At 47.9% G+C, this 27,665-nt stretch overlaps 1 protein-coding gene across 1 annotated transcript in view; it reads left to right on the top strand.

Moving 5' to 3' along the window:
• LOC125989976 (uncharacterized) overlaps window positions 1–26,585 on the top strand; it is a 340,553-nt gene extending 313,968 nt beyond the window's left edge. The window contains exon 10 of the mRNA XM_068649202.1: window positions 26,455–26,585. The gene's annotated coding sequence lies outside the window, so the exon portion shown is untranslated. The remainder of the gene's footprint in view (window positions 1–26,454) is intronic.
• Window positions 26,586–27,665: the final 1,080 nt, after the last annotated feature.

Here is a 27,665-nt window from a genome sequence, read left to right as displayed (position 1 = left end):
CAATTATCATCATTGTAGACGAAAACTTGAATTTTTGTCTACTTGAAGCCCTTTGAGACTGTTTGTGATTTAGGGCTATACAAATAAACTTGACTTGACTTTTAGATGAAAGCGTAAAACGAGCCATTCAATTCATGATAATCAGTCAACCACTGTGAAATAAGCCCTATTTTCTTTTCTTAGCATTAAATATGCTCAAAATCACTCTTTCTTCAAAGTTGTTCTACTACTTTTCACATAGTAGTCTCCAACAACGTCAAGCAGTCAAGCTGTATCTTGTCATTCATTCCTGCTCATTTGCATCTCACACACACGCGCACACACACAGGCACGGACGCATGCACTGTTCTCACTCTCCTCAAGCTCTCTTCAAGCTGTCCACACAGTCATACTACATCATTTTTAATTCACAGTCCTCATTTGAATCTGTCCTATCTCAAGGTTCTTGGTAAAACAACCCACTCATTCCGATTTTGACATATTCCAAAAATTCACTAAAAAGATGTTTGCTTTCAATTAATTCCATAAGCTTTCCATTTCCACAAAATTTGCAAATTTAGCAATTTTTGCAATTTTCCTTCCACTCATTCTTAAAGGCAAATTCTGCATTTCACCTTTACATTGTCCCAGTTTGAAATTCACATCATTCAGCCCATTCAAATCACACTGGGAACGTTTTTAAACATTCCCGAAATTGCAAAATTAAAAAATTCATATTTTCACGTTAAATTATTACTTCTTTGTATGGCATGCTCAAACTTGGCGAATAAAAGATTGATTAAAATTTCTGCAAAATTTTACAAAATTCATATTTCACCTCTAAGTTCTACATGTTTCAATTCTGCTCGAACATCATTCTGTTGCATCTCCTAAGTATTTATTCATCTTTTTCGCCTGTCTTTACCCCAATTTCTTCAAAAATTGCATTTTCCAGTTTCAATGTCTCCTTTTTTTTTTCTTGCAGTGCAAATCGAATAGACCCCAGTCTAGTAACTTTCCTTGCACACTATTTTAGCCAATTTCAAAATTTTAACACATAGACACACATAAACACACAGAGAACACAAGGACAACACAAAGGCCCACAACAAAAACACAGTGCACAAACAACATCAAAAAACAATGCTGCGCAAACGTCTTCCTCTATTTGATGTTTTGGTTTTACTATTTTTATTTATTTTTTCTCACATTAGTGGCCTTTCAATAAGGTTTGACAACTGTATCATTCGCATACATCAGCGTCATTTATACTTTTGGGGAAATTTAACAGCCTTGGTCATGCTTCTTGTTTGTACAGGAGTTCTTATTGACTGACCATGATATATTTTGCTATTATATGGGGGGCTGTTCAGGTCTTTTAAATTAGATGCATGTTTTGCATAGGAGCAGAAGGAGCTTCTGCCTCAGGCTCCTCTTCTTGAGCCACGCCTAACAGTGCGCCTACGCACTATAGCTTCATTGTCTGACATTCATACTTGCGGCCTCAAGTTTCGTAACTTATTTAACGTATACTTCTCATCCCCTGATACATTGTCAGTAACACTTTGACGGCCCCCCATTTTAATGAGTTTAGTTCAACATTTAAATCATAGGGATTTCTAAAGATGGAATGTTTCTTTAGTGCAATAACAACTTTCTGTGGTAATTCCTGCTTCAACCAGTTTTCTGGTGAGGAATTCCACAGAAATTCGCCATTTCTTCCCACCATGTTACATGCAGCACAATAGCGAGTGGTACGTGCTACCATTCACACACATTCACACCGCGGAATTTTCTTAACACAACGAGGTGTATTTCCGTCTACAAGTTCCATCTGTAGACCGAATTCCTATCACTTGGAATTCACAACAAGGACTCCGCCGTCCTTACCCGGGTACCCTTTTTCTGGGGACTAAAATACCCCAACCACGCGGCCAACAAATGAGACTCGGTCTCTGAGAGATTTCTTTTGAAGATTCCGTCAATCATCGCTGCCGAGAAATGCTGAACTGGACGCCGGCCTGGTGGATGAACATTGCTCCCCAGGGCTTTCCTTCAAGCGTCCTGTGACCTCTGCCGTGCACGGATTCGGCGTCTTCAACACTCCTCGAATCAGCGAGCAGATTTTCAGGAAATCCCGGACGAGCCCCCAAAAATGTTGGGTTGACAACATTAATCTGAAATCAATCTCAGAGGCGGTAGGTCTTTTTGGCTTAGCGTTTTCTTCTGCGCAGAAGGGCGCACCCCAGACACACACACAGCAAGTGTGGCTGAGATCCGCGCTCTGTTCGAGTTTAGCCGTGCCTTTTATTGAGAGAGAAACAAAGGGGCAAGATCGAGTGGTTTCCAAACAGGAAGGACATAATAATGATCTCATTACCACAAAGGGGCAAGTGTACATGATCGAGTTGGTTTCCAAACAGGAAGGACATAATTATTATCTCATTACCACAGAACAAAGGAGATACTCTTATGGTCGGAGCAGTATGGACGTCTCATGACCATTAGCTTAACAAAGACATAGTCTTTAGTGTGTCTGCTTCAGCCATCCCATGACAATCTCATGATCTGATCATGTCTAGCTAACTGTGGGGCTTATTGTATAGCGCAGCTAATGACTCCAGTCATTAGCCGGCCATATGCCCCCAAGTCATTTTCACGAGGCTAGATGGTCACATACTGCGGAGAATCTTGCACACAAAAGTAGTTACATAGATAAATGATAAAAAGTACCGTATTTGCCGGTGTACAGGTCGACTCGGTGTATAAGTCGACCCCTTAAAATTCGATGGAAATTTACGATTTTATGATATATCCTTTGTATAAGTCGAGCTCAATTGTTGCATTATATTAAACTTCAAAATTCAATATGCGAAATTTATTGACGAAATGTGTTCAAATTCCGGGAGGCCGTGCGCATGCGGCTGTTTATAAGCACCGCGGAGGAGATCGCGGAGCCTCATTCGACTTCCAGCGGCCGGCGAGCTCGCGCACGCCGCCCGGCACCAACGGGAGGTCGGAAATACCAAAAAAGGGACCTTCCCACTTGGGTGAACGCCAATTCTTCCTCTTGATACTCTTGATCAAAACCCAGTCTCCCGGTACCACTTTGGCGTCTTCCTGCGGAGAAATGGGTTCATCATCAGTGTTATTGGTTTGATTCTCTTGCTTGACGTTCCAACATTTTTCTCATGTAATCAGCTAACGTGGCTTCCTCGGGGATCTCCCATGTGTCCTTGAACTGAGGAAGCCTGTAAGGTCTTCCAAACATAGTTTCATAGGGAGTTAGCCCTGTTGTACTTGTAATATTTGTGTACATTTTTACCAAGTCTAAGCACTGAGTCCATGGTCGTTTGGTTTCTTCCGTACATTTATTTAATCTGTTTTTTATAGTCGCGTTAGATCTCTCAACAACTGATTGTGGACGATAGGAACAATGGTTCTTTAGATTTATGTGGAACATTCTCCCAATGTTATGCACTATTTGATGTACAAAATGTGGACCATTGTCACTGTATTTTTTTTCTGGAATACCGTATCTTGGAATGATGTCTTTGCATAAGGCCTTTGCCACCGTGAGTGCATCAGCATGTTTGGTAGTAAATGTTTCTACCCATTTAGAAAATGTGTCTATTATGACCAAACAATATTCTTTCCCTTCACATTTATGTAATTGGATATAATCCATATGTATTGTCTGAAACGGATACAACGCAGTCGGGAATTTCCCTCTCTGAGGTCTTAAATTGCCTTGTGGGTTATGTTTAGCACAGATCATACACGCTCTGCAAAATTGTTGTGAAAAAGCTGCAAAGCCGTATGTTGTATAAATAGCTTCATCTTGTTTCACCATACCCCCCGTCGAGACATGGGTGACCCCATGACTCGAAATAGCAGCCCATTTGAACAAGTTACGAGGCAAGACAGGTTTGCCCAAAGGTCACACAAAAAGACCGACAGTGTTTTTAGGTGGACCCCGTTTTTCCCAAGAGAGCCGTTCCTGGGAGGGGCTCTGAGACTGCATGTCAAGCAACACATCAGGGGAGATGTGTGACATATAATCATGAGCTGTGAGAGACGAGAGGACATGGAGCAGGCCCTCTGCAGCGGCCTTCGCGGATTTGTCAGCAAAAGCATTACCGAGAGAAACAGGATCAGAGCTTGCAGTGTGAGCAGCACATTTGCAAACCGCTACCTTTAAAGGTAGCTGGACAGCATCCAAAAGTTGAGTTAGAATTGTGGAATGGATGACGGGCCTCCCCGTAGAAGTTATCATGCCACGGTTGCTCCACTGCTGCGCAAAAACGTGCACTGTAGCAAAAGCATACTGACCATCAGTCCAGATAGTGACGGATTTGTTTGCAAACAATTTGCAGGCCCCAGTCAAAGCAATGAGCTCAGCGGCCTGCGCAGACATATTGGATGGCAGTTTAGCAGCCTCCAAAACCACGTCGGCAGTAACAATGGCATACCCAGTAAGGGTCACACCAGATTCATTTTTCTTAGAAGACCCATCAACAAAAACCACATGACCATCTGGCAGAGGCGTATCTTCCAAATCAGGCCGAGCCTTTGCAATCTGTTGGGCAGCTTCGACACAATCATGGAATTCGCCGTCATCAGGAAGGGGAATGAGAGTGGCAGGAATGAGTGTCGTGCATCTTTCAACGGTCAGATGCAGCTGAGACAGCAACGTAGCCATGCAGGAAAGATGACGTGCAGGCGACAGAAAAGTCACTCACTCACTCACTCACTCACTCACTCACTCACTCACTCACTCACTCACTCACTCACTCACTCACTCACTCACTCACTCACTCACTCACTCACTCACTCACTCACTCACTCACTCACTCACTCACTCACTCACTCACTCACTCACTCAATCACTCACTCACTCACTCACTCACTCACTCACTCACTCACTCACTCACTCACTCACTCACTCACTCACTCACTCACTCACTCACTCACTCACTCACCCACTCACTCACTCACTCACTCTCTCACTCACTCGGTCGCTCGATCGATCGATCGACCGACCGACCGACCGACCGATCAATCAATCTCAGCTTCAGCTTATCAAAGTTGAACTTATCAAAGTCAGCTTTATTGTCAATTTCTCCACATGCCAAAGACACACAAAGAAACCGAAATTTCGTTCCCCCCTATCCCACGGTGACAAGACATGGCTCACAACAGACAAACAAGTAAGAAGTATAACAAAAGCGTGCTGAATAAATAATGAATAAATAACACAACAATAAATAAATAAATAAGAGGAGCAGAAAAAAAAAAGAAAAAAAAGGAGCAAGTGCGCGTACAGCAGACATTCCCGAAAATAGCGCAACAGTGCCACACGCTACGCAGAAGGGGGTAGCGAGTTCAGGGCCCTAACAGCCTGGGGAAAGAAGCTGTTGGCAAGTCTGGTGGTGCGGGAGCGCAGGCTCCTGTACCTCTTCCCAGAGGGCAGAAGGTCAAACAAAGAGTGAGCCGGGTGACTCACATCACTGGCAATCGAGGTTGCCTTGCGGGCGAGATGGGAGGTGTAAATGTCCTTCAGGGAGGGGAGCGAAGCACCAATAATCTTACCAGCCGTATTCACTATGCGCTGCAGGGCCTTCAAGTTCAATCAATCAATCAATCAATCAATCAATCAATCAATCAATCAATCAATCAATCAATCAATCAATCAATCAATCAATCAATCAATCAATCAATCAATCAATCAATCAATCAACCACACAGGTGTTAACTAATTCGCATATACATTGCAAGCAATTTAAACTCTAATGGAATATGTGGATGTCCATATCCGTTTCATCAAATTCCAATCCAACTTTACCTTTGTATAAGGCACAGGTGTCAAATTGTGCTTCATAGTCATGTGCCATTACTCGAATTGCAAATTATCTTCACTTTTAGTAATATGTTAAATTTCAAATATTAGACCAGTTTTTACTTGTCTGATTTAAAAGCGAGGTACTTGTCAGCTTGTTCCACAGCTCCCACAGTATGAGGCGCTCACACATCTACTCGGGTATGACAGTCATGCCGGCCCTCCAAAAGAAGCCATGACTAAACCGCGGCCCGCGAACAAATGAGTTTGACACCCCTGGCACAAGGGATAGATAGCCTTCTCATTGATCAATCGCGTATCTTAAATCATGCTTTTCCTCCTTTGAAGCGACTATGTACTTCAAACCCAAACGGCATCATTTTATAGGGAAACAAATTGTCGAATTTATTCGCTGTCGACATAATACTGGTCGCAAATTTGTATGTAGAGCATTTTTGAGTTGTTGATCATAGAAATCAGTTGAACACGCTTTCTGGTCTGTGCCTAAAGTCTTCAAACAACTTATCTTGTTTTTGTTTAGTCCGGCCAATGTCTGTGTAATTTGCTCTACGTTGAAATTTTATTTTTATCCTGCAATAGTTGGTCAATTTGTATTTGTAATGGCACCCCGTTACATTCCAATGGACGACCCTGGAGATCAAAAGGACTCCAGGTGCCTTTAACACTTGCCCAATCTTTGGTTAAGGATGCCATGAAAACCTGTTGTACTTCATCACCTCTCAAATTATAGGAAGCAATGAGTTGTTTAATTTGGGGTACAAAGACGGAAAGGATGGTTCGCTTTCTTGGATTCCCAGAGATGTAGAAGGTCAGGAAACTCCAGACAGCATCGTATGACTTGTTGTGGTCTGGTGGATGTCTGCAAGGCAAAACAGCAAGCATTCTGTGCAATAATTTTATTAATAAGTACTCATTAGGGAACGCATGATAACATATATATACAATTTATCTAACGGTTAACATTTGCCTAACAGTTCTGGGTTTCGGAGCCGTTCGTACCATCTGAGATACGTCTCGGTCCATACGATATTTTCTGGCCCAACTAGTCAACCTGTTTTAGACAGTATTGTAATTTCTTTTGAGACACTTTATGACCATGTTCTGCCAAAATTTGCAACAGTTTGATCGAGTCTTTGTGGCACGTCTCGACATCCGATGCACAGAGAATAATGTCGTCCACATATTGAATAAAAGTGCTCTGCACCTGTCTTTCGAGCCCTTCGAGATCGTCTTTTAACACTTTCTTAAACACATGAGGGCTATGTTTGTAACCCATAGGAAGTCTCTGATACTGATAAAACTGTCCTTTGAACGTGAACCCGAACAGTCCTTGTGATTCGCTACTGAGTGGGACACTGAAAAAGGCGCCACAAAGGTCCACCACTGAGAAGCATTCCGCATCCGGCGGAATCTGTGCCAGCAGAGTGTGCGGATCTGGCACATCGGCTACATTGTCAATCACCACGTCGTTCACGGCTCGAAGGTCATGCACTAGCCGATGGGTGTTGTCAGGCTTTTTTCAAGGGCAGTATTGGCGTATTACTAAGAGGGGTCTGTGTTATCCTCAACACATTTGCCACGAGCAATCCTTCAATCTGCGTTCCAATCCCCGCACTGCTTCCTCCTTCAGGGGGTACTGTGTTTTCCATGGAGGTCTGCAGCCTGGCCGAAGATCCACTTTTACCGGTTGTGCTGATTTTACAAGTCCAATATCCGTACTATGGCAAGACCACAGGTAGTCAGGGACTTGTTGTAGCATGTCCTCTTTGAGTTGATCTGTTGTCATACTGAGGATGGAGTCTTGCGACAGCTGCACCGTTTGGGGCCGTCCATGTCCATGCGCTGAAACCATGATTTTCATGAAACGTTTATCAACACACCCACAGAGCATTGTTTCCCGCCAGCGGGGAAAACTTGAGTGTTTCCGCCTCCGCCATCATTTCTCCTACATGTTGCTGATCCCAGTCTTCTGCTATCAACAAAGTCACATGTGGGACGCTATTCTTGACTTTAAATTCCTTGTCAATGCATCCGTTCCTCTGGATTTTCATGGCCATTCCCTGTGTCCCCAGGATAATGCAAGTGCCGTTCAATTGCACTTCTTGAGGTTGCTGACGCAACCACTCTTCTGCCTGTGCCTGCGTCAGGTCTTTGTGATATTGTAGCGTGCAGTGGAATGGGTATTTGGGGGTTCCTTGCTCCTGGTCTATTGGAGTGGATAAACTTTTCCCACTTCTTGTATGGTTCCAACAGGTTGTCGCTGACATCTCCCACCCAAAATACAGTGGGCGTTGACTTCCCGGACCTTGACTGCATCATCACCTTGTGGCACTTTTTGTATGGTATTTCAACCTCACATCCATCGGGAGAACACTTTATGGTACAGTTCAATCCACACAGGGGATCTCTGCCGAGGAGGGCAATAGGTGTACGGTTTGACACCAGGACTGGAATTTTTATTGTGTGGTCTTGCCAGATGAGCTTTACTGGTCTTGTGGAAGGGATCAGCTGTTTAATACCCTCGAACCCTATTTCCCGCACAAAATGACCGGACATGGGGAGATGTGTAGCGTCTTCGGGCCGGATACAAGTGAAAGCCGCTCCGCTGTCAACCATAGCTGTCAAAGGCTGATCATTTACTTTCACTGTTATTGTTGGCTCCTGTTCCAGACCTGACACTACCAGCTGACATCCCCCCTTAGGGCACTCTGGGCACCCCTAAAATCCAGGCTCCGGTCCCCCAAAGGGGTTTACCGGGCCCTGAGGCCTTTGGCCTTGTGGTTTAATTCCCCCTCTGAAGCCACTTCCAGAGGAGTTGTTATAGGGCCTATCACACTGGCGAGACATGTGGCCTGGTCGTCCGCAATTATAGCACACATTAGGTCTCTGTTGTAGGCACCCCGGGAGATTAGGCCTTCTTGCCCGTCCTTTGTCTCCACGGGCCGTGGCTCCAGAGAGATGGGTCGGTCTGTTTCCCCATTGAGGGGCTGGGCTGAAGGGCACCGCCATGGCTGCCTGCGGAGTTAGGCCATGCGGGGACGTTGGCTGTAGTATGATTTGTTGCGGTGGAGCTTGCACCACGACTGTCTGCTTCTTTTCCTTTTTATTGTCCACGAGCTGCACTTGGTTCAGCCTCCTCACCACTTCTTGGTACTGCTCCTTTTGAGCCATCTCCTTCTTGCGGAACCAATCAACTTGATGAGCGATGCGATCAGTGTAGACATTAGTCGTCATGCTTCCCCGTCCCACCACTTCAGCCAGTTTGCTCCTCACTTGCACGGGCAGGCCCTTTTGGATCTTATCCCGCAAGATAGATTTTTCCATTTGGGTTGTATCTGGATCATTTTCTGTGATGTGTCTCCAAGTCTGATTTGCCACGTATGAGCATGCGTTCTCTGTCAGTACCAGGGGTTCAAGCACAATATTATCAGGATTTGCATTAGTCGGGTAAGCTGCCTTCAGTGCTCCCCACATCTGGCCTCGGACTGCTGCAAACAGGTCAGAGTCATTTGCTGATGTTGTAGCAAAGCGATGTAATCCTGCTTTTCCCAAAATGTCTTTCATGGTATGAACTCCTACCACGTTAGCCAGAAGCCTCTTAATGTTTCCTACCGCGAACTGGGTTCCCACCATGCACTCCTCCAATTTGGATATCCAAGGGTGTGCTCTGTCTTGAATGGTGGGCAAGGATGGCTGACATGTCGGAATTCTGCCATGATTGTATTCCAGCTGTTGTCCTCTCACCAAAACTGGTAGGATTATATTTGCCTGCCTTGATCTTTGCCCCTGACTCAAAAGGGACACTGGTATTTTGGACGCTTCTTTCTTCAGCTTGCGTTCAGCAACCTCTAACCTTAGCAATTGTTCTTCCAGCTCCTCTTGCTCCTTTGGTTCCACACTCCAGTCCAATTCCTCCAAGCATTACACACACCCATGAGTACACTGACACACACATGGGATCCCACACGTCTCTGCACGCGCAGACAATCTCAAACAGACGACATTGAGCGGACAGCGCACACAGAAATTACGCACGAACATAGAAGACAGCACAGGATTCGAATCCATTCCACGTTTTGCTTCTTGCCAACTGCTGCTATGCAGTTTGGTGTTATCAGTGCACAGATATGCTGCCAAATACGCACGTCTTACTTAACTTTTGTTTCGTTTCGTTTCATTTCTAATAGTGCTTTATATTTTCCCCTTTATTTCTGCAGAATTTAACTTAAGTGTGCACACAAATTACTTTTCACCCATGGTATACCAATCCTTGCACTCTAAGAGGCCACATTGCCACGTTTCCCCTTCACACAGTGGGATTTCTCTTCACACAGTAGCCCTCCAGCACCTATTTCCCAAACGCGGTCTGTACAGGCTCAAATTTATCAAACTTTGACAGACGTGCATGCTATTATAATACGTCCCCATAGAGGAATCGAACCGCAAGCAGATCGTATTAGCTTAATCAATATTCAGAAACCGCCAGTCCTTTTAAGTTTTACCTGGGGGCCTCTTGCACCAGCATTTAAATTAACAAGCCTTATAACTCACATACAACTCCAATTCGATCAGTGCCCAAATGACGTGGCTCGCACGCATCCTTCTCTTCGGCCCACATGGTCCCTGACCTGGCCGGATATCTTCACACATTTACTCTCACAGTTACGAACGCCAAGGTTGCGTTTGTACTATTGCCCCTGGCCCGTGTGGATTCACCCGTACCTTCTCGCAGCATAGTTCAATCGTATCTGTGTTTCCGCCACAATCACACAGCTAAAATTTCGATCCTCCGCCGGACCATTGACATGACTAATTTCCACATCCACGTTTTATGGGACTTCCTACTATTTTCTTCTCGTGACAGCCGACCAGCGTTGTTCTCGACAACCTGTCTTGTTTCACATTTGCCCTCCTTGGGGCGTTTATTTCTTCTCGATTAACATTCTCACCCGGGATGCCATTCACTCGTGCAATCCCCAAAACGTTTTGTTACTCTTCCCTTTTTATTTGTTATTTTTTATTTATTTTCCTGTTTTTATTTTACTTTTCTTTCGCTGTCTCTATTTGGGGCCACTCCCCCTTCAAAAGTCGCATTATGACGGCTTTTGACTAGGAGAGACAACTTTCCCTGGAGCCCGCCGTGGCCACATCAGATCCGTTTAACTGTCCTAAGTGTGGGGGACAACGTTCCCTCCCCCCTCTCCAAGAGCGAACATGCTGCGGCGACTTTGAGTGCAAGCAACTCACCTCAATACAGGTCGTCGGCCGGCCGCTGGATGCTCGCGAAAAGAGCGGACGGGAGGTCCCCTGGAGAACACGAATCCTGTTCGTGACGCCAAAAATGTGGTATATGTTTTTTGTTGCTTCGCTGGTCTCCAAAATACAATCGGTGGTCAGTGGCTGGTTCCAGACAAAAGAACACTTCAGGGACACACGGCTGATTGGGAAAATAGTTTATTCAACCTATGTCAGAGTGAAGTCTTTCCAAAAAGTTGAGTGGCCCCAAGGCATGGATGTAAAAAGCCCCTCAACCCCTGTCAGGCCCGTATCTTTTATACCTGGCAAGGAGCTGATGTCATGGCTTTGTGTACCAGCTGCGGTTTTCAATCTACTAGTTTACTTCAGTCCTAAAAAGGAGATCTTGACCAACGCTGTTAGTGATGGACGACAACAGCCACTTTACCTTATTATAGGATTGCATACATTGCTGAAACTGAAATCTCCCTGACCAGCAAATATAGAATAGAATCGTATCACTGACGCCAGATGGACATTCTAAGGCCACCTACAGAAAGAGAGGGAATTCCAAATTACACTTCATAATCACCCGGGCCACATCGCTCGTGCGCACGGCCTCACGGTGGTGCCGGTTGCCTCCACGAACCGTTAAAAAATGTCAAATGAGCCTACCTTAAGAGAGTTATAGTTATTCCCGCTGTTTGGCCGCTTAAAGTGTCATCGGACGCGGAACAATGCGAGTGTGTGCTAAGTGTGAGAGGTGGTGTATTTTTTCACAGTGTCCGCCAGAGGAAGGTAATTCCCCGCCAAAGCATCAACGGTCACCGGCCCCGCTCGTCGTGCGCGCGGCCCCTGGAAGTCAAATAAGGCTCCGCGATCTCATCCACGGTGCTTATGAAATGACGATCCGCTCGGCTGGAGCTATTTTCGGCCACCTAGCGCGTGCACATAGCCTCCCGGTGGTCCGGGGCGGCGTGCGTGAGTGCACCGGCCGCCGGAAATCGAATGAGACTCCACTATCTCATCCGCAGTGCTTATAAAGTGCCGATCCACTCGGCTGGAGCTATTTTCGGCCCCCGGGCGGGTGCGCACGGCCTCTCGGTGGTCCCGGGCGACGTGTGTGACCGCGCCGGCCGCCGGAAGTCGAATGAGGCTCCGCCATCTCACCCACGGTGCTTATAAAGCGCCGTTTGGCCGCTTAAAGTGTCATAGAACGCGGAGCAATGCGAGTGTGCGCTAAGTGCAAGGGGTGGTGTAATTTTGCGCCGTGTCCTCCAGAGGGAGGCAATTCCCCGCCACGGCGGCACCGGCGGCTTCCGAACGTCTCCCCGAGCGCTCGGAAGTCCGTGCGGGGGGGAGAAGCGGGCCGTGCGAGGTACCGGATGGAGCTGGACGGTCACCGGCGCCGCTGGTCGTGCCCGCGCGGCCCGCTGGAAGTCGAATGCGGCTCCGCGATCTCATCCGCGGTGCTTGTAAAGCGCCGAACCGCTCTGCCGGGGCTATTTTCGGCCGCTCGGCGCATGCGCAAGGCCTCTCGACGGGGCCGTGCGGCGTGCGCGAGCGCACCGGCCGCTGGAAGTCGAACGAGGCTCCGCGATCTCATCCGCGGTGCTTATAAACAGCCGATCCGCTGGGCCGGAGCTATTTTCGGCCACTTGGCGCATGCGCACGGCCTCTCGGCGGTGCCGGGCGGCGTGCGCGAGCGCACCGGCTGCTGGAAGTCGAACGAAGCTCCGTGATCTCATCCGCGATCTCATCCGCGGTGCTTATAAACAGCCGATCCGCTGGGCCGGAGCTATTTTCGGCCACTTGGCGCATGCGCACGACCTCTCGGCGGTGCCGGGCGGCGTGCGCGAGTGCGTTGGCCGCCGGAAGTCGAATGAGGCTCCGCAATCTCAACCGCGGTGCTTACAAACAGCCGATCCGCTCGTCTTGGAGCTATTTCCGGCTACCCGGCGCGTGCGCACGGCCTCCCGGTGGTCCCGGTCGCCTCCACGAACCGTTAAAAAAATGTCAAGTGAGCGTACCTTAGGAGAGTTAGAGTTACTCCCGCCGTTTGGCCGCTTAAAGTGTCATCGGAAGCGGAGCCATGCAATGAAGTGTGCGCTAAGTGCGAGAGGTGATGTATTTTCCCGCCGTGTCCACCAGAGGGAGAAATTTCCCCGCTCCAACGGCACCGGCAGCTTTCGAACGTCTCCCCGAGCGCTTGGAAGTCCGCGCGGGGGGTGAAGCGGGCCGTGCAAGGTACTGGATGGAGCTGGACGGTCACCGGCGCCGCTCGTCGTGCGCGCGCGGCCCGCCGGAAGTCGAATGTGGCCCCGCGATCTCATCCGCGGTGCTTGTAAAGTACCGAACCGCTCGGCCGGGGCTATTTTCGGCCTCTTGGTGCGTGCGCACGGCCTCCCGGTGGTGCCGGGCGGTGCGCGCGAGCTCGCCGGCCGCCAGAAGTCGAACGAGTCTCCGCGATCTCATCCGCGGTGCTTGTAAAGTGCCGATCCGCTCGGCCGGGGCTATTTTCAGCCACTTGGCGCATGCGCACGGCCTCTCGGCGGTGCCGGTCGCCTCCACGAACCGTTAAAAAAAATGTCAAGTGAGCCTACCTTAAGAGAGTTAGATTTACTCCCGCCGTTTGGCCGCTCAAAGTGTCATTGGAAGCGGAGCCATGCAAGTAAGTGTGCGCTAAGTGCGAGAGGTGGTGTATTTTCCCGCCGTGTCCGCCAGAGGGAGGCAATTCCCCGCCACAGCGGCACCGGCAGCTTCCGAACGTCTCCCCGAGCATTCGGGAGTCCGCCCGGGGGGAGAAGCGGGCCGTGCGAGGTACCGGATGGAGCTGGACGGTCACCGGCGCCGCTGGTCGTGCCCGCGCGGCCCGCTGGAAGTCGAATGCGGCTCCGCGATCTCATCCGCGGTGCTTATAAAGTGCCGAACCGCTCGGCCGGGTCTATTTTCAGCCACTCGGCGCGTGCGCACGGGCTCCCGGTGGTTCCGGGCGGCGCGCGTGAGCTTGCCGGCCGCTGGAAGTCGAACGAGACTCCGCGGTCTCATCCGCGGTGCTTATAAACAGCCGATCAGCTCGTCTCGGAGCTATTTCCGGCCACCTGGCGCGTGCACACGGCCTCCCGGTGGTGCTGGGCGGGGTGCGTGACTACGCCGGCCGCTGGAGGTCGAATGAGGCTCCGTGATCTCATCCGCGGTGCTTCCAAACAGCCTATCCGCTGGGCTCGGAGCTATTTCCGGCCACCCGGCGCGTGCGCACGGCCTCCCAATGGTGCCGGGGGGTGGTGCGTGAGCACACCGGCCGCTGGAAGTCCCGCGGAGGACCGTCAGAGCTCTGCTACGCAGACCGGGTAGCCTCTTATTAATCACCCGGGGCCGCCGGAGCATTATTTGGCCGCTCTGCGCGTGCGCACGGGCTCCCGGTGCTCCCGGTCCCCTCCACAAACCGTTAAAAAAAAATGTCAAGTGAGCCTACCGTAAGAGAGTCGTAGTTACTTCCGCCGTTTACCCGCTTATAGTGTCATCGAACGCTGAGCAATGCGAGTGTGCGCTCAGGACGAGAGGCGGAGTAATTTTTCGCCGTGTCCGCCAGAGGGAGGCAATTCCCCGCCACGGCGGCACCGGCAGCTTCCGAACGTCTCCCCAAGCGCTCGGAAGTCCGTGCGGGGGGGAGAAGCGGGCCGTGCGAGGTGCCAGGTGGAGCTGGACGGTCACCGGTGCCGCTCGTCGTGCGCGCCGGCCGCCGGAAGTCGAATGCGGCCCCGCGATCTCATCCGCGGTGCTTGTAAAGTGCCGACCCGCTCGGCCGGAGCTTTTTTCGGCCACTTTGCGCGTGTGCACGGCCTCCCGGTGGTGCCGGGCAGCGCGCGCGAGATCGCCAGCCGCTGGAAGTCGAACGAGGCTCCGCAATCTCATCCGCGGTGCTTATAAACAGCCGATCCGCTCGGCCGGGTCTATTTTCAGCCACTTGGCGCATGCGCACGGCCTCTCGGCGGTGCCGGGCGGCGTGCGCGAGCACACCGGGTTGTCTCTTGTAGGACTTTGTTTTTTTTTTCTTTTCCCCCTCTGTGTTTTATTATGATAAATGTCAAAAACAGGTGCCCTTTTTTTATGACAGGTTCATCGATTGTACTGTAACGCTGTCTACAATACATGTTCACGTGGTCATATTTTTCTGTTGAATTATTTTGTACACTATTAAAAATGTTCAAATATAATTGTTTTATGGTTGATTTTCAAAGTCAAAGTCAAAGTCAAAGTCAGCTTTATTGTCAATTTCTCCACATGCCAAAGACACACAAAGAAACCGAAATTTCGTTCCCCCCTATCCCACGGTGACAAGACATGGCTCACAACAGACAAACAAGTAAACAAGTATAACAAAAGTGTGCTGAATAAATAATGAATAAATAACACAACAATAAATAAATAAATAAGAGGAGCAGAAAAAAAAAAAAGGAGCAAGTGCGCGTACAGCAGACATTCCCGAAAATAGCGCAACAGTGCCGCACGCTACGCAGAAGGGGGTAGCGAGTACAGGGCCCTAACAGCCTGGAGAAAGAAGCTGTTGGCGAGTCTGGTGGTGCGGGAGCGCAGGCTCCTGTACCTCTTCCCAGAGGGCAGAAGGTCAAACAAAGAGTGAGCCGGGTGACTCACATCTCTGGCAATCGAGGTTGCCTTGCGGGTGAGATGGGAGGTGTAAATGTCTTTCAGGGAGGGGAGCGAAGCACCAATAATCTTACCAGCCGTATTCACTATGCGCTGCAGGGCCTTCAAGTTCTGTTCAGTGCAGTTACCACCCCACACAGCAATGCAACTGGTGAGGACGCTCTCAATGGTCCCACGGTAGAATGTAGACAGGACTGCCTGAGGAGCACATGCACGCCTGAGCTTCCGCAGGAAGTACAGGCGGCGCTGAGCTTTCTTTGCCAGTGACGAGGTGTTTGCGGACCAGGAGAGGTCCTCACTGATGTGCACCCCCAGGAACTTGGTGCAGCTCACCCTCTCCACCACAGCACCGTCAATGATCAGCGGCAGGTGTGTTGTGTGACCCTTCCGGAAGTCAACAATGATTTCCTTGGTCTTCTTGACGTTCAGCAGGAGGTTGTTGTCCCTGCACCACGTGGTCAGAAGGTCAACTTCCGACCTGTACCGAGTCTCGTCGCCATTCGTGATGAGACTCACCAGAGTCGTGTCGTCAGCAAACATCACTATGCGGTTGTCGCTGTAGGTCGCAGTGCAGTCATGCGTCAGCAGGGTGAAGAGCAATGGACTGAGCACGCAGCCCTGGGGGGCCCCCGTGCTCAGCGTGATGCTGGCGGAGATTTTGTCGCCAACACGCACCACCTGAGGCCTCTGACAGAGGAAGTCCAGTATCCAATTGCAGAGGGAGGTACTGAGGCCCAGCTCGTCGAGTTTGCGGATGAGTCGCTGCGGCACAATGGTGTTGAAGGCAGAGCTGAAGTCCACAAACAGCAACCTCACATATGAGTCCTTTCTCTCCAGGTGGGTGAGGGCCGAGTGGAGGGCAGAGCAGATGGCATCCTCAGAGGACCGCTTGGCACGGTACGCAAACTGGAAAGGGTCAATGGTGGGGGGGAGAACGGACTTGATGTGCTCCATGACCAGCCGCTCAAAGCACTTCATGATGATGGGCGTCAGTGCCACAGGGCGGTAGTCATTGAAGCAGGACGGTGCAGGTTTCTTCGGCACAGGAACGATGGTGGCAGCCTTGAAACACGAGGGGACGATGGCCTGCTGCAGGGAAACGTTAAAGATGTCCGTGAAGACACCCGACGGCTCCCCAGCGCAGTCCTTCAGCGCTCGACCCGGGATGTTGTCAGGGCCCGCCGCCTTACGGGTGTCAATAGCGGCAAGCGCCCTCCTCACACCGTCGGCAGAGAGGCGCAGGGGCTGCTCGTGTGGGGGGGAATGGACTTCAGCGGGCAAGTGCTGTTCTGGGCGTCGAAGCGAGCAAAGAAGCGGTTCAGATCGTTCAGCAGACGGACGTCGCCCTCACAGCTCCTCGGCGCGGGCTTGTAGTCCGTGATGGTCTGAATGCCCCGCCAAAGGCTACGTGCGTCCTTGCTGTCCTTGGAGTGGGTGGAGACCTTGCACGAGAACGCCTTCTTCGATTCTTTGATGCCTCGGGACAGGTCGGCCCTCGCTGTCCTCAAGCCAGCCTCATCCCCCGCTCTGAAAGCCTTGTCCCTGGCCCTCAACAGTCTGAGGACAGCCCCCGTCAGCCACGGCTTCCAGTTCGCGCGAGTGACGACGGATTTCGAGCAAGTCACATCATCGATGCACTTCGTGATGTAAGAGGTAACAGAATCTGTATACTCCTCTATGTCCGTCCAATCGTTGTAGGTGGCTGCCTGCTTAAACAAGTCCCAGTCAGTGGTGTCGAAGCAGTCCCGAAGTGCATCGGAGGCACCCTCAGGCCACACTCGAACCTGCCTCCGAACCGGCCTGGATGCCTTTACCAATTGTCTGTATGCGGGCAAAAGCAAAACGGTGAGATGGTCAGAAAGCCCCAGATGGGGGAGGGGGGTGGCTTTGAAAGCTCCCTTTTGCGCCGAGTAGACTAGGTCCAGGAAGCTGTCTCCACGTGTCGGAAAGGGAACATGCTGGTGAAGCCTCGGGAAAACAGACTTCAGGTTGGCATGATTGAAGTCTCCAGCGAAGATTGTGAAACCGTCAGGGTGCGCTGTTTGCTGTTCACTGACAGCCTGGTACAGTTCACCAAGCGCCGCGATCCTGTCTCCTTCGATGTTGGAAGGCGGGATGTATACCGCGACTAGCAGAATCGCGGTAAATTCCCTCGGCAGATAAAAAGGACGGCACTTAATGATCACAAACTCCACAAGCGGCGAGCAATGCTTACATACCACCACAGAGTCCCGGCACCATTCTTCTCGGATGTAGACGCATATTCCACCTCCACGCGACCTTCCCCCTCGTACAATGGCACGGTCCGCCCGATAGCACGCTAGCCGCTCCAGATGCACTGCAGAGTCCGGAATGTTGTCACTCAACCAGGTCTCGGTGAACACGAGCACACAGCAGTTCCGCACCGTCCGGTTCGTAGACCTCAGCAGGCGAACGTAATCCATTTTGTTGTCCAGCGATCGAACATTCGCCAGAAGAATGGAGGGCACCGCCGGTCGCGCTGGGTTGGCCGCCAGCCTAGCCCGGACGCCTCCGCGCTTGCCCCTCTTCTGCCTCCTCGCACATCGTTTACGACGGCTCCCAACTGGGGGAGGAATAGCGGGTGAGGTCGGCGACGTTTCAGGACGTAGCAGTCCGAGCGCCTTTAATGTCGACGCTTCAAAGTCCAGAACGCCGCAAAACCCACTTCTGCCGATGTCAAGCAGAACCTGCCTGCTGTACTTGTAGCACGGACGAGACGAACACACAAGACTGTCGGACGAACACTCATTAGACGAACAAATCACCGTACTGACGGGACAGAGAGTGGCCGCTGCGTATGCACGCGCCGCCATCTTGGATTTTTGAATTGGGCCACAGCGAGTCATTGGATAAATGCTTGGAAAATATAATAACCGAAATCATGGACTTGAGTGGTGAAAAAAAACGAGCAAAGACAAGCTTACATCGAAGACGTCCATTTTATTGCATGTAAACTGAGGTTTTTAGAAAGCGTTAATTAAAAAAAACAAAAACAAACAAAAAAACACCTGAAAAACATTGTTTACCGGTATTTCCATCCATAGAATGATTATAGATGATCTAATGCACAAGTGTGCCTTCTTTCTTATTCACGTTGTGTGCTGTCATAGATGATCGATAGACCAGAACAGATTTTTTTTTCCGACATCCCCAAACGCATCTCCGTGCAGACTGAGCAAAGGTGGCACGTTCCGTTAACGTCAAAGACGTCAAAGACAATTTGATGAACTCGTTGTTAGGGTTTTCCAGGTTATTTTATCGTAGGATTATGTTGGAATGTAACCTGTAATAATTACCCTCGCCTGTCCTGTCTTAACAAAAGTAGTAGAACAAAGTGCTAAGATCTTTTGAACTGAATGACTAGCTGCGGAGGAAGCAATCAAAGTTGTTTTGTTTACACAACATCGTGAAAGACCCCCTGCTGTGCTTTGATCAGCAGGCCAGGGCCTTCGGCCCCATCCTGTCTGCTCTCACGCCCACTCTCAACCCCCACTCTGTTTCTCTCAATAAAAATGCTCCTGCAAGAGGCCTGAGTCAGACTTCATTCGATCATCGCTGTTCAGACAGCGACGAATGGACTCTCCACCTGCAGGTGCCAAAAAGGACTTGCTTGTCTCCCGTGTGGTTCTTGCAAAATAAGTTGGAGTGAGCAAATCTCTAACATTTTGGTGCCGAAACCCGGGACCCTCATACCCACCATCTGACCGGCGAAGGAGGACGTGCTGCATTGTCGACAAGCCAGCGTCCATTAGGAGGACCTGGAGAAGAAAGTCCTGGGAAGAGAATTCTTCGCTGGGCCAGCATCTTAGGTCTGCCTTCGTCTAACAGAGGTGGATTGACGGGACCCGGCAGTGCAACGAACCAGGGGACAAGTAAGTTAAAGGCCTGAAGTTGTGTTGTGTTGTTAAACGCGTAACACGTAGAGGTGCACGGGAGCCAGCTTGGGTTCAAGTCCCAGTGGAAGAAACAGGCTAAGAAAGGCAGAGCTTCTTTTTTGTTCATCGAAGAAGTGTGTAGACTCTTCTTTGTCTGTTTTTCCGAGCTGAGGGATCTGGCTTGGGTTAAAGTCCCAGTGGAAGGAACGTGCTAAGAAACACGGAGCTTTTTTTTTGTTAATCAAAGAAGGGGGTCGATTTTTCTTTGTATGTTTTTCCAAGCCAAAGAATAGCTTGGGTGCAAGTCCCAGTGGAAGAAACGGGCTAAGAAAAACAGAGCTTCTTTTTCTTAATTGAAGGAGGGCGTAGATTTTTTCTTTTGTCCGTTTTTCCAAAGCTGTTTGGGAGGGTTTTACACCCATCCCTGGATAGGCCTGAAAAAAAAGCGCTGGAGTTTGTGTAATTGAGTGTGTGACTGGTAGGATAAATTGACTAAAAAGCAGTTCTAGCGTTGATCCACGGCAATAAAACAGGCTAGTAATCTGTTGAAAGGTCAATTTAAACCTGCATTGAGGATCCTCAAAGAAAAAAAAATTGAAAAAAAAATTGTAAAACCTTAAACTACTAAAATTAAGATGGGAAATAAGAACGGTAAATCTCTTGCTCTGCTCTTCTTTAAAACGAGAAGTTCATGGCAAGTAGATTTCTTAATTGTATGCAATAGATGCTGAAGTGGAAGAAAATGTATGGAGTACAAGGAAATTTGAAATGTGGAAGAAGTGGTAGAAGTGCTAGAGTGTGGTTGAAATCTTCACAAAGAGATGAGAACGAATTCAAGAGACAAAAGCTAGAAAGATGAAAACTGATGAGGTCACAAGTGTTTGTCAGACCAGGAGACAATAAGGCCCCTGTGAGCAGGTGCAAAGCCGCAGCTCGAGCCGCGGCTCAAGCAAGGGGCAAGAGGAGTTTCCGGTCCTATGCAAATCATGTATCGAAATTTAAAAGATCTGAAACCTCTCCCATATGACAGCGAAACATGTCATTGTCAGGTTATCAAAAATCGCTTTAGATTGTTAGAGCCCCTGTCCACACAAGAAGCATGACAATGCTGTTTGTAGGCCCAATTACAAATGAATAGGGATCAAATTGTGTTACACTGAAGTTAAAATATGCAAATCAAGTGGTAAAGAAATGCAACTTGCTTCTAGAAGATAAATAAATAAAATTAGAATGTGCTGTCCTCGTGTGCATGGGAGGGACCAGCTCATGATCGACCACAGGAAATGGCCAGCCTGTGACGAATCATTGTTGCTGAGACCTACCTTCCGCACGCGAGAGCTGTGCATGTGTGTGCGTATGTATTAAGTTGATGAAGATTGGCTAAACTTTTAGTATAAAGAAATTTGCTAGACTGTTGTCTATTCAATTTACACCGCAGAACAGAAACAATTTTGACAGATAAAAATGAAAGAAAAAGAGAGAAATCTGTTTGCGAGCAGAAACTAATCCACACTAGTGCATGTTAGTGTCAAGCCCTCATGAGAAATTCGGAGTTAACAAAACAACAGAACATGCTTTCAGGAATTGGGAGAAGCTAAATTGTGAATTTAAGATTTTGCAATGCTTCATTTAATAGGAATAATTGATTGGTTGTGTTATAAGATTATGCAAAATTCTAAATGCAAGCTAAATCTGAGAGATTGAGTTCTTCAAATTTAAAAACAAAGAAAAAATTCAGATTAATTTGCCAGTTGTTTGTTTTAGTTAAGTCTTTTTTGAATTGGTGGATTGTTCTACCAGGAAACCTGAGTTGAAAATTATATATGAATGTTGTGTGGTGAGCTTGGATGAATTGGGACCAATGTGGTGGGAAGACTCCTTTTTGGAGACTGTGTGAGATGCATATGATGAGCATTGATGAATGATTGCCTGAATGAAAGGTTGAATGGTTGAAGTCGTTGGCGACTACTATAGAAAATTAGTAGAGCGACTTTGATGAAAGAGTGATTTTGAGCAGGTTGAATGTTAGAAAGAAACGCGTAGCTTTTGGATTGATAATTAACTAGAGAAAAAAACTGAAGAACCAGTAACACATGTAGAAGATGTGTGAACTGAGAAATTGAGAAGCGTTTTGGAAAGAAAGTCAAATTAAATGATGATGGAATCGTATGTAGTAAAGAACGCATTCTCCCAAAAAGTTTGTCAAGGTGTGAGGCATGGGCGTTGCCAAGCCTCAAAAGGAGGGAGTGAGTAGGACAGATAGTGGAAGATAGTAATAATACAACACTTTATGACAATGAATTTTCGAATACATTTGGTGTTATACTGTGGTAATTTTTTTGTTCTGGTGTAGATAGGTTAGCAACACGAGAGATTTAGAGGTTCAAAAGAAAGACAGTTAAAAGAAAACATTTTTGATTTGGACAATTGCAGGCTAACAGGAACATGAGAACGATAAGAACTACGAGGTGGGATCCAATTTCATTGGGGAGATTGAGAATTCACAGCACCATACTCTAAGTCACATTTTTGAGCAAGCATGACAATAACATGTGAGAGGTCAAGACATACAGATCAGGGCTTGATGTGGAACGCAGACCTCGATGAGTTGATTTTCAATAATGATACTGAAGACAACATACTGTCCGATTAAATTGGAACTATAGATAAAATGTAGCTCAAAAATAGGATGAGTTGCAGGATTTACGATATAAAAACGAGACCGCTGTTATTAGGAGAATTTGAAGTTTGGTAAATAAATGTTACCAGCAAATTGATGGAAGCAGCTACATTTGGAGATAGTCTTACAAGTTTGACGTCCCAGCCTGTCATTCTCAGTGTCAGGGCCCCTGAAACCCAATCCGAGTCTTCGCCTTCAGCCGTGAACAACCACAAAATGGTGCCTGGCTCTGAAGCACCTTTGACTTTTGGCGAAGGACAAGAAAAGACTGCTGTTGTGCTTGGAGGAGGACAAGTACACTCCGGAGGAAATACAACATCCTCGGGGACGAGAAAAGACAGTGAAAAGCGGAGGAACTCACAATGATGAAAATTGACTCATTTGAACAATGGACTCATTCAAGAGTGATGGATGGGGTCGCTCTGAAGCAACAGCCAAAGAACACCAACGTGAGAGGGTGAAGTGCGGCAAAAAGAAATGGACTTGGAGTGTCCGACAACCAAATCGCACTCCTTGGCGTTACCAAATTTGGTGGAGCTTGGTTCAAAGTGGAAGGGAGGTTCATTGTGCACTGAGTTTGACAGAACTGAGGAGATTTGATAAATAAATAAATAAAAATTTGAAAAATACGTAGGGCTACAGATTATAATCAGAGATTGAACGGATTTGGATAAAACAAATAGGCTAAAACGGTAGGAAACAACAGCAAGATCTTATATTTTGGCTCATCAAGCTTAAGACGTAGAGGTCGAGTTATATAAATTTTAGAACAGGACATTTGGCAGTCAGGAGGAAGCTAGGTTGCTCAATGTACCTACTCAATACAATAGTAAGTTTTTTTGCTCCACAGTGGAGGTTGGATGGTCAGAAAGTTAGGTACGTTCAATTTTTGACATTCACACAATCATGCATAGGAGCCACATGGCGACAGTTAACAAGACAATGACTGCAATAGGGGCCACCTACGACTGCACCGACATGAAAAAGTAGAAGTGAGAGAGCAGAGTATGGGATTATATGCTAAAACGTCTGCTATACAGTTACCAATAGGAGATTCTATCAAGAGAAGCTACATGAGAGATGGATTAGAATCCCTTTGTCTGCGTGGGGGTGTGTGTGTGTGTGTGCACACCCTGTGTGGGTGCGAGCGTGTGAGGAGAAAGAAGGCATGGATAAGACAATCTCTTTTACACCAGGAGGCAATAAATGGGAACGCCCCTGTCATAAATAGTTTTTGGTTAAAGGGAATCATTAGGAAGTGTTCAAACTCTTCCCGCAAACACTCCTATTTGCCAGTTAAATGGGCACGACAATTGATTACGAGAGTTGCAAACAACAGATGAAGAGCAGTCCTTGGCAGATTATATGATCAGGACGCTCAAACTGTGTCAAAGACAAATTTACTGCCGCTTGATCTTTCCTCCTCACAGGTCGACAACCCCATCAATCCAGGAGACTGGGTCTACATCGAGGTCATCAAAAGAAAGAACTGGGCCAGCCACGACGGGAGGGACCATTCCAAGTCTTGCTGACTACACATGTTGCATCCAAGGTTGCAGGACCCACAAATGCATTAACGACGACTGCTCTCCAGGAGGAAACTGGATGGGAGCTTTGGACATCACCGCTGTGTGCCAGGATGAGAGAGCCGTTTTCAAGGTGTAAGGGCTCTACTACCAACATGGCTGCACCATCGGACGGGACCTACTTCATCCAGAAGTTCAGAGGCACTGCCTCACCTGCATCCTATGAGTGCACGTGCCTGTTCAGTACGGATCATGGTTTTGTGGTCACGAGAGTTGTCCGATGCTGCCTGCCAACTGGACACGAGTGTGTGCGCCAGTGTGTGTGACATACCTCACCTACAGACTAGAACATCAGCAGCTGACAAAAACGCGAGCACATATACAACTTCTTAGACGTGACAGATGTGATAATGATAATGAGACGTGGATTGCGTAGATGCTGTTCTGTTGAGCATGTATTACGGAAACTTGTTGATTTGACCATCAAATATGCTTCGCAAGTAATGGATACGCTGATGTACTGTTTCTTTGTTTTTCTTTTTGTTTTTATTGATAGCATTCTGGTCGCCTTAAGGCAAAGGGACCGTGTAAGAATTTTCCTGCTAATGACATCTGGCCAGCAGGTTTTTCGCTTACACAATAAGTTTGATCTGGGGTGTTGAGGTAATGCCTCATCTTCACTGGAAAGTGTTGCTATCATTGTTTGTTGTTTTTATTTTTACTTCTTTCTTCATTATACATATATATATGTTTTTTTTTCTTACTTGTCTTTGTTGTTTGGGGTGACATAATCATATGATAAAACAGGAGGGAGATGTTAGGGTTTTCCAGGTTATCTTTATCGTAGGATTATGTTGGAATGTAACCTGTAATAATTACCCTCGCCTGTCCTGTCTTAACAAAAGTAGTAGAACAAAGTGCTAAGATCTTTTGAACTGATTGACTAGCTGCAGAGGAAGCAATCAAAGTTGTTTTGTTTACACAACATCGTGAAAGACCCCCTGCTGTGCTTTGATCAGCAGGCCAGGGCCTTCGGCCCCATCCTGTCTGCTCTCACGCCCACTCTCAACCCCCACTCTGTTTCTCTCAATAAAAATGCTCCTGCAAGAGGCCTGAGTCAGACTTCATTCGATCATCGCTGTTCAGACAGCGACGAATGGACTCTCCACCTGCAGGTGCCAAAAAGGACTTGCTTGTCTCTCGTGTGGTTCTTGCAAAATAAGTTGGAGTGAGCAAATCTCTAACACTCGTCGTCGAACTTCAAAAGCCAACGTTACGACACACACCTCTCACTTTGTCACACTTGGACCGTACGGCACTCGGAAGGAAGGCCAAACTAGGGGATTGCAATTGCAATTGCAATTTGCCCACAGTCCCTGAAGGGAGCAGACGTCATCCTGCGAGGGTTGTTTGGACTGGCAATGGCACGCAAGACTGGATGTCACTTGTGTAAGTTAGCGCTAAGTAAGAGCACGAGCTTATATTTGAGATAACCTTACAGTATGTGTGAATACTGCACATGTTGTCAGTAGAACTAGTTGGGCCTAAGCGCCCATTTGCAATGAAAATCGGAGCTCTTACGAACAGTTGATGCCACTTGAATGACGACATCAGTTGCGTTGAAGAAATGTTGCATTTGACTTTGTATTTCACGTATAATCTTCCTCACGCCATAATGTAGCGCGCGTCGATCACAGGAACCAACACTTTGATATTGTCACTCTACGTGATAACGTCACATGATATATATATACATATATATATATATATATATATATATATATATATGAGAGTCGATCAATCTCCAATAGGAACTCATGGGATTTTTCGATTTTCCTTCTCACTTTTTCTCGCCCATACTGGAAGAGAAGAACAGAACACTTGTCGTTTGTTCTTGACTGGTTAATTCAATTTTAGCCGCCACTGCCGGCCGGCAATGGTAGAAAATGTCAAATGGATTTACCCATGACAATCCTTGTCATGCAATTGCTATGATGTCAAATATGAACCAAAGTGCCAATGTAATAAGAATTCAAGCGACGACAGAGCCATGAAACGGAGTCAACTCCTCGCTAACTGTCTCTCTTTTAGGTTCTCGAGGGGGACTAGAAGCTTATTTTCTTTTGTGACTGGCCCATCCGTCCGTCTCTTGCAGGGGACGTGCGATCTACCGACTCAGCACTTCGCTGTGGCGCCTGGTGTGTCTGTTCTATTTCACCGACGTCCGGCTGGAGATGCTGAAACTGACGAAGCACGTGGAAGACGGGACCATTAAGGCTCGCTGGAGGCTCCGGGGCCTTCCCTTCCTGACACTGATGCTTCGCTTCTACCGCAAAGACAAAACACACCTGTACAGGTAGCCCCACCCAGACTCTTTTGGGTCCATTTGAAAGCAGTCCGTCCATATGTGTCATTCTGACTGAATGGCATCTAACTGTTCCAGGTCCTATGACGCTTTCGCCACATTCTACATAGGGTGCGATGGACTCATCCATTGTCATCAAGTTGAAAAGGTAAGAAAGTAGCTGCAGATGTGGCTTGGCCGGTTAGGGCTCGGTCAGGTTTTCCAGTGTTTCTTTCTTCAAACAGGAAACTTTTGTGATTGTGCAGGTGATGCCAGCTCAGCCCCCGGCCCTGCCCAGAGTCATGTCCCTCCTGGTCGGTGCTTTAGTAGCTCTGGGGGTGGAGGAAAACCGACCCGCACTCAATCTGCTGCCCTCCCTCTTGTCATCACTGCGGCAGGTCCGAGAATGACGGATCATGTCACACTGAAGGTCCACAAGACTGTTTCTTTGGCATTATAGGAACAAGAGCTGTAGCACAACGCATGCTATCGTTGCTTTTGGATTAAGTGCACAACTCTCCCGGCGATTGGTCTGAAGTAGTAACGGCGGCATTTTAGGTCAACTATCACTTAGTACATTTACTAACTGACCGAGTGTTGTGAAAACGCTACAACACGCAACTTTGGTTTACCATCGCCTTTCCCAACTTGTCTGGTGTTTTGTAGTGTACCAAAATATCCCATAATTATCTGCCTAAATAATTGTGACTAATTTAAAACTATTCTACTTGTTAATACCAACAAAATAACATATTCTAACCGGAGATTGCTTTCACCCCAGCGACCCGGGTTCGAATCTCAGTGGGACGAAAAAACTTTTATCATAGAAAATTTGCAATACAGTTGCTCGTGTAACCATGTAACGATACACTTCTTTAGAGCTAGGGTTAGGTTTAAAGTTAGGGTTAGAGCTAGAATTAGGTTTAGAGCTAATGTTAGGGTTAGAGCTAGGGTTAGGGTTAGAGCTAGGGTTAGGGTTAGTGCTAGGGTTAGAGCTAGGGTTGGGGTTAGGGTTAGGGTAGGGTTAGAGCTAGTGTTAGGGTTAGGGTTAGAGCTAGGGTTAGGGTTAGGGTTAGAGCTAGGGCTAGGGTCAGGGTTAGAGCTAGGGTTGGGGATAGGGTTAGGGTTAGGGCTAGGCTTGGGGTTAGGGTTAGAGCTAGGGTTAGGGTTAGAGCTAGGGTTAGAGCTAGGGTTAGGGTTAGAGCTAGGGTTAGAGCTAGGGCTAGGGTTAGGGTTAAAGCTAGGGTTAGAGCTAGGGTTAGGGATAGGGTTAGAGCTAGGGTTAGAGCTAGGGTTAGAGCTAGGGTTAGGGCTAGTGTTAGGGTTAGAGTTAGGGTTAGAGCTAGTGTTAGGGTTAGAGTTGGGGTTAGAGCTAGTGTTAGGTTTAGAGTTAGGGTTAGAACTAGGGTTAGAGCTAGGGTTAGAGCTAGGGTTAGTGTTAGAGCCAGGGTTAGGTTTAGAGCTAGGGTTAGCGCTA

This window comes from Syngnathus scovelli, chromosome 20 (assembly GCF_024217435.2).
Source record: "Syngnathus scovelli strain Florida chromosome 20, RoL_Ssco_1.2, whole genome shotgun sequence".
NCBI classification, from domain to species: domain Eukaryota; kingdom Metazoa; phylum Chordata; class Actinopteri; order Syngnathiformes; family Syngnathidae; genus Syngnathus; species Syngnathus scovelli.
The sequence above is the reverse complement of the archived record's forward strand: the minus strand, read 5'-3'. Positions and strand labels throughout refer to the sequence as shown.